At 43.8% G+C, this 7,153-nt stretch overlaps 1 pseudogene; it reads right to left on the bottom strand.

Annotated features, from left to right (window-relative positions):
* Nucleotides 1-1,835: 1,835 nt before the first annotated feature.
* LOC146870000 (uncharacterized) lies at nt 1,836-3,826 on the bottom strand (annotated as a pseudogene).
* Between the last annotated feature and the right edge of the window lie 3,327 nt (nt 3,827-7,153).

The following is a 7,153-nucleotide window of genomic DNA, read 5'->3' as shown; positions in this document are numbered from 1 at the left end:
GATGTAGAGACCCGACACGGTGAAGTTGGGAGTTATGGTAATTTTGAAGTTGGCGCATTCAGAGTCTACCAGATTTTCCCTGACAAAAGAACAAGAGAGCGTTTTTTTGTGGATTATAGCGAGACCGCCTCCTCTACCCTTTCTGTTAATGGCCGACATCCGGTAGTCGTCTGGTAGAGTAAGATTGGGAATGGTGGAGGTGCCATCGCAAAGCCATGTTTCGCAGAGGAAGAGGATGTCTGGATTTTCATCCAGTATTAGAGTGTTAACCTCTAGGTGGTGTTTAACTAGTGATCTGACATTGAGGTGGAGTATCGTGATGGAGGTGGTTATGTCCGGACCTAGAAACTGTCGGACGGCGTGGGGTTTGATGGTGGAGAAACTGCAGGTTTGGCATTGTAGGCAGGTAAGACCAGGCTTACCTGTAATGTTTACGCAGGATCTTCCGGGGTTCCAGCTATGAAGCGTCTTACTGTCATAGGCAAGGAATGGTGATGATATTTGGCCAGGGGGTCTGGCGAGAGGCGATGACTTGGCGATGACGGGCGCAGACGGGCTTGCCTTAGGCGCGCCTTCGGCGCGCAAACGGCGCTCCCGCTGCGCTCGTCCGCTGCGCTTCCTATACAGGCACATATCAAGGGAGGGAGGGGGCGTGGCCTGAAGGGGGCGGAGTCAGCGCGCACGCCTGGGAGATTGGCGGCAGCTGAGAAGCGCGAGGTGGGCGCGTCAGCTCAAGGGCAGCTGTGCGCTGAAGCAATGAGGCGCTTAGGTGAGTGTTGTAATCTTTAAAAAACACAGAAAACAGTGACACCACACAAAGCAAGGAAATAGTGGGATTATTCAATTTTAAAATTTTCGAGTACCTCCAGCTCCCGGCTTCTGCCTCAGGACTGGGTCAAAGGTTTGTTCGTTGCCGCTGGGAGTCAGCGGTTTAAGTATGGCCAGCAGGGGGCGTGGCCTGAAGGGGGCGGAGTCAGCGCGCACGCCTGGGAGATTGGCGGCAGCTGAGAAGCGCGAGGTGGGCGCGTCAGCTCAAGGGCAGCTGTGCGCTGAAGCAATGAGGCGCTTAGGTGAGTGTTGTAATCTTTAAAAAACACAGAAAACAGTGACACCACACAAAGCAAGGAAATAGTGGGATTATTCAATTTTAAAATTTTCGAGTACCTCCAGCTCCCGGCTTCCGCCTCAGGTCTGGGTCAAAGGTTTGTTCGTTGCCGCTGGGAGTCAGCGGTTTAAGTATGGCCAGCAGGGGGCGTGGCCTGAAGGGGGCGGAGTCAGCGCGCACGCCTGGGAGATTGGCGGCAGTTGAGAAGCGCGAGGTGGGCGCGTCAGCTTAAGGGCAGCTGTGCGCTGAAGCAATGAGGCGCTTAGGTGAGTGTTGTAATCTTTAAAAAACACAGAAAACAGTGACACCACACAAAGCAAGGAAATAGTGGGATTATTCAATTTTAAAATTTTCGAGTACCTCCAGCTCCCGGCTTCCGCCTCAGGACTGGGTCAAAGGTTTGTTCGTTGCCGCTGGAAGTCAGCGGTTTAAGTATGGCCAGCAGGGGGCGTGGCCTGAAGGGGGCGGAGTCAGCGCGCACGCCTGGGAGATTGGCGGCAGCTGAGAAGCGCGAGGTGGGCGCGTCAGCTCAAGGGCAGCTGTGCGCTGAAGCAATGAGGCGCTTAGGTGAGTGTTGTAATCTTTAAAAAACACAGAAAACAGTGACACCACACAAAGCAAGGAAATAGTGGGATTATTCAATTTTAAAATTTTCGAGTACCTCCAGCTCCCGGCTTCCGCCTCAGGACTGGGTCAAAGGTTATAATTTTATAATATTCTATAATTCCTTCATCTCACAATAACTCATTTTTTTCTTTAGTGTACGCCCATAGGTCAGTATTATTGTTGATGCACTAAAATTATTTCCAAATTCACTGCAGCTCTATGTTTATTTCTATGTGTGTTCAGTGATGGTGGTGTGCTCGCTGATGTTTTTGTAAGTTTGAAGATTAACTGAAGCTCTTCACACATTCACAGCACTAGAATGGCTTTCCCCCTGTTTGTTGGCTGATGTCTATGTAGGTCTGATAAGCGACAAAATCTCATCACACAATCACTGCACCGGAATGGTTTTGACCCCGTGTGTGTTCGCTGATGGGGTTTTAGGCCTGATAAATATATATATAGATCTTCCCACATTCATTGCACTTGAATGGTTTTTCCCCTGTGTCTGTTCTCTGATGCTCATTTAGGTGTGAAAATTGACTATAGCTCTTCAGACATTCACTGGAATTATATGGTTTTTCCCCAGTGTGTGTTCGCTGATGCTTTTCTAGGCTTGATAATTGGCTAAACCTCTTCGCGCATTCACTGCAATGATATGGTTTTTCTCCAGTGTGTGTTCTCTGATGGAGTTTTAGGTATGATAAATATATAAAGCTCTTCCCACATTCGCTGCACTTGAATGGTTTTCCCCGGTGTGTGTTCGTTGATGATACATTAATGAAGAAGAGTCACTAAAACTACTTCCACATTCACTGCACTTGAATGTTTTTTCCCCCAGTGTGTGTTTTTTGATGCTGTTTTAGGTATGATGATTGACAAAAGCTCTTCACACATTCACTGCACTTGTATGGTTTTTCCCCTGTGTGATTTCTCTGATGGTATTTTAAGTCTATGAATCGACTAAACCTCTTCACACATTCACTGCACTTAAATGGTTTTTCCCCTGTGTGTGTTCGCTGATGATTCCTTAATGTTGAAGATTCACTAAAACTATTTCCACATTCACTGCAATGATATGGTTTTTCCCCCGTGTGTGTTCTCTGATGATGCCTTAATGTTGACGAATTCCTAAAACTACTTCCACATTCACTGCAATGATATGGTTTTTCCCCTGTGTGTGTTCTTTGATGCCGCTTTAGCTGTGATAATCTACAAAAGCTCTTCAGACATTCACTGCAATTATATGGTTTTTCCCCTGTGTGTGTTCGTTGATGAACTTTTAATCTTGATGAGTCACTAAAACTACTTCCACATTCACTGCAATGATATGGTTTTTCCCGTGTGTGTGCTCTCTGATGCTTTTTTAGGTGTGATAATGTACAAAAGCTCTTCAGACATTCACTGCAATTATATAGTTTTTCCCCTGTGTGTGTTTGTTGATGATACATTAATCCTGAAGAGGAACTAAAACTACTTTCACATTCACTGCAATGGTATGGTTTTTCTCCAGTGTGTGTTCGTTGATGAACTTTTAATGTTGACGAGTCACTAAAACTACTTCTACATACACTGCAATTATATGGTTTTTCCCCTGTGTGTGTTCTCTGGTGCTTTTTTCGGTGTGATAATTGACTAAAGCTCTTCAGACATTCACTGCAATTATATGGTTTTTCTCCAGTGTGTGTTCTCTGATGGAGTTTTAGGTCTGATAAATATATAAAGCTCCTCTCACATTCATTGCACTTGAATGGTTTTTCCCCTGTGTGTGATCCCTGATGCCGTTTTAGGTGTTCAGATTGACTAAAGCTCTTCACACATTCCTTGCATTTGTATGGCTTTTCCCCTGTGTGTGTTCTCTGATGCCGTTTTAGGTGTGCAGACTTACTAAAGCTCTTCCCACATTCACTGCACTTGAATGACTTTTCCCCTGTGTGTGTTCGCTGATGACTTCTGAGTTTAGATGATTCGGTAAAACTACTTCCACATTCACTGAAAGCGTTTGTTTTTTCTTTCTTGGTTAGTGTCTCGGAGTCAGGTATGTATTTTTCTACATCTCTTGACTGTGCTTCCTGAAGGGTCAACATGACAGAAAAAGCACTTGTGTTATTCTCATACTCCCTGTATTAGTGTGGTATTTTGCACATCTGCGTTCCCACTAAACACTAAAGTGCAAAGGTCACCGAGACCTGCCTTGCTTCCCAAAAGATTGCCCTGCTTCTAGAGCCCAACCTTTCTGATAGAAGAGAACTGCACCATCTCCTTGAAAGCAGGACAGCTAGATGTGACTCTATGGTTTATTTGGGCCTCCTGTCTGAGCTACAGGGGCATAACAAGCTCCAGAGACCATGAACCCTCACCTGGTCACTCTGCTAGAGTTAGTCCTTATAGCCTCTAAATGTTACCCCCTCTCCCATCCTGAACCTTTAGAAGTGGTGTTAGAGGTGCTGCTTCCACCTACCCTTAAATCTTTTGACTTCAAAAACCTTTCACCATAAAGTTGCAGAAGAACCAACAGAAGACTGGAACCTACCTGCCAGTCGAGCCACCCAAGGTGCATTGCCAGTCGGTTTGACTTTGCAGTAGCTCCAGCTAATTTCTTCACCACAGCAGCAAATCCTCTTCACCGGTATTTCTCAGTGATGGCATCTGGACTTGTGGAGCCCTCTTTGGCTACATCTTGTATCTTTGTCCCGCTTGAGGTTTTCAACTCCCAAAAAGTTGTCTAAGCTGAAAGGAAATAGTCTTCAACGGGCTCAATGTCGATCAGCTCTCCATCAACAAAGACAAAGTCCTCAGCCTGGAAATTCAGCTTTTTCTGCTCAGAGCTTTTTCCTATTTCAAAAAACAAATGGTCCTTCGAAATCAATTTAGTATAGGAAAAATAAATATAGCCCAGAATCAGTACTATATTGATTGGAAATGTCCAGCCGGACATGTAGATTTAATATTCGATGTAATAAATTGGCTGTAGAACAAAACGGATAGAGTGGGACACAGTCCTGTGTCCTTCAACAGACAAAACATTTAAAACATACAAAGAACAATCACATTTGTAGAGGATTTTTCAGGCTAAACAACCAAGCTTCACGCCGATAGAAAAATAGGGGGCAAGCTATTTAGAAGGTAAACAGTCATGCACAACTTTTAACTCATGTTTTTAACATGCATGCTGTTCAACAAGTCGACGACGTTTCGATCTATTACATGATATATAGATCAGAGCTTTTTCCTGCCATTGTCATTTGGCTTCACCAAGACTTTGTCCAGCACTCCCCAGCGGTTACGAATCCTCTTTGGGCACACCCTGCTGCCTTGCCCCATTGAACTCTACCTTTTCCTTCTTCTTTTCTTCAAACTTTCTTCTCAGTCCAAAGATAAGCCAAGACCAGGTCCAATCCACCTTGTGTATCTGACTTGTGCTCCATTGCAGTAAACCCTAACTTTTGACTTTATACCGGTCTTGCGAAACTAAATAACCATGGTTGGCACTTTGATCTTTTAGGCTCTAGATTTTACTGAACACTTTTAAAAATCATAACTTCAGTTGTACTGATTGGATTCGTTTTGGTGTAATTACTTTTATTAAAATGTATCTCATTTTTCTACATTGGGTTGGGATTTTTCTTGTCATGTGTTTCACTTCATTACTGTTCATATGCTGCATAAATACTTTACACATTGCCTCTAAGTTAAGCCTGACTGCTTTTGTGCCAAGCTACCAGAAGGTTAAAGCAGATTAATTTAGTAACTTTTAAGGTTTTCTCTGACAGGTATTAAGACTGTTGCTTCAGAAGGGCTCACTTCCCTTCCCCTCAATCAACAACCCAATTTCCCACAACAGCCTTATAACTTTCATTTTGTAGATACATGAGACCAAGATCTGGGACATGGCTGTGGTCAGTCTCACCAGGAAAAGTGGAGCACCCTCTATTACAAAGCAGAGCAAAACGTCAGAGAAAGTAGTGCCCAGGAGAAGGGACAGGATAGAAAGAAGGCACTGCTGAGAGGAGAGTGGCCAAGGAGAGGGAGGGAATAAGAGAAGGCAATACTGAGAACAGAGCAGGCAGGGGGAGGGACAGTGAGAGAGCATGCGCTGCTGCGCAGAGAGGGGGCCAAGGGAGGAAACACATTAGAGCAGGAGATTTGGAGGCGAGAAGTTTTGGAGGAAGAGGGAGAGCAATGACTGCTGAGGAAAGAACGTCCAGGCCGGAAGGGAATATAAAGCATGAGAGCAACTACTGCTCGGGAGCGAGGAACTAAAGAGTGGAAGGCTGAGAAAGCAGACATTGCTTGGGACAGACTGGAACTCAGTCAGGGCCTGACTCTCGCACAGGGGCATGCACCGCGCTTTCCCTGCCCTTCGCTTTCTCATCCTGAGATATAAAAAGAGAGAGTCTTCAAACTGGTAAATATTAAACAGCTTTCACCATGTTTAATTGTCTTTTCTTTTTCTGAGTTACAATGTGCAATTGATACCACCTACAATGCACATTATTGCAACTTTCATTTGTGCTCACCAGGCATTTGAGAAAATAGATTCACCAAGTCCTCGAGTAGTTCTTTCCTTAGTATTATAACTAGTCACCTTCTGCGAGCTGTAGACTCACTAAAGATATCCAGGTGCTGCATGGTCCATCTCCCATCAACCAAGAAGTGCTGTTGGTAAAACTGCCCATATTGTAGTTTAGAACCTTTATATTTGAGCGAAAACAAACCTACCTCCGTAGCAAAAATGATGTACGTTTCTATGCAAATCATTATCCTGAAAATTTCAGAATGCCAAAGACAAAACGCATAAAACAAGAGACTTGAGATGATGCTCAGACATGAAAAACATCTGGTACCTAAGGGTATTCCAATAGTATTTATTTACTCTTATGTTACAGGCAGTCATCAATTACTGATATTGCACAGTTGTAAACAGCTTCCAACGTCGTTTTTGTATTTTTTTATTCTGGTATAGTTATGTACCGTAAACTCTACCCGAAGGCATACAAGTCATTCATATGAGCACTAGCTGTATTACACAATTAATTTGTTTTGGGGGGGTGGGGTTGCACAAGGAGATTAAGAGATTTGCCCTAGAATCACAGGATGGTGAGCCCTGACGCCGAGACTCACAGCTGATTCCCAGTTGCAAAGTCGGCGCTATGATGTAATGCCCTTTGCTCTGATTTTTAAATCAAACAGGAAATTCAAGGTGATCAACACTCACTGCAAAATTTCAAATAAACCACGGTATGACATAATTTCTGTCAGTAATAAGGTTAACAGTACCTTCTTTGTGAGAGATTACCTCAATTTTAATCCTGAATTTTCACGTCTATATCAGCAAAGCCATAAAAGTTTGATAAAATACAATAAATATATAGGTAAAAGAAAAGTGCAACACATTAGTACATTGTTAATGAGGAAGTTGTCACAATGCCAAGTTTCAATCAA

Source organism: Triturus cristatus, chromosome 1_1, assembly GCF_964204655.1.
Source record: "Triturus cristatus chromosome 1_1, aTriCri1.1, whole genome shotgun sequence".
NCBI lineage: Eukaryota > Metazoa > Chordata > Amphibia > Caudata > Salamandridae > Triturus > Triturus cristatus.
Note: the sequence above shows the minus strand (reverse complement) of the source record. Positions and strands in the feature narration are given on the sequence as shown.